The 647-nt window shown below is 36.3% G+C and overlaps 1 non-coding gene across 1 annotated transcript; it reads right to left on the bottom strand.

Moving 5' to 3' along the window:
* Positions 1 to 317: 317 nt before the first annotated feature.
* On the bottom strand, positions 318 to 389 carry TRNAH-GUG (transfer RNA histidin (anticodon GUG)). The gene has a single exon. It is a non-coding gene; the product is annotated as a tRNA-His (tRNA).
* Between the last annotated feature and the right edge of the window lie 258 nt (positions 390 to 647).

Below are 647 nucleotides of genomic sequence, written 5' to 3' on the forward strand. Positions count from 1 at the left end.
GTTTCGACGAAACCCGAATCCAGTGAGCTCCCAAAAAGCCTTGTGCTAGGTAGAGATGAGAATATACATAAGGCTTGCATGATCCACTCCCCTGAATAATGTGGGATGTTACAGCAAAAGTAACACTCTTCTCTCTCATTGTGGTAGAGGGGCACTTGCAATGGTAGAATGTTTCTTTGTTTTCCTTCTAATCTTTATCTTAGGATGTTTTTTTAATCAAAATTTGGATAAAAAGTTGAACAAAAAAAAAAAGGAAAAAAATAAAAGAGTGCGGAAAAGGCAGAACACAATTTAGCTAAAAAAATGCAAAAAATAAATGTGGCTGCTGGGATTCGAGCCCAGGTCTCCACGGCCACAACGTGGAATTCTTACCACTAAACTACAGCCACTGATGTTGGGGAACCTAGGTTAAGTTATTTTATTATAAGCGTTATCGTTCTATCCAAATTTACCTACGTATTCCAGGTCCTGAAAAGTTTAGGGGAAAGGCTACCTCATCTCAAGGCATACCACAAGTCTCTTTGAGGATTTATATAAGAATTCTAGTGAAGATAATGATCCTTATTGTTCATTTACCGCTAACGTTGTTTATATATGTTTTTTTTTTTTCGTTTGTCAATTGTTTATATATGTTTTGAGGTTGACAT

The sequence above is a fragment of the Pyrus communis genome, chromosome 5, assembly GCF_041283825.1.
Source record: "Pyrus communis isolate YQ-2024b chromosome 5, ASM4128382v1, whole genome shotgun sequence".
Classification (NCBI taxonomy): Eukaryota; Viridiplantae; Streptophyta; class Magnoliopsida; order Rosales; family Rosaceae; genus Pyrus; species Pyrus communis.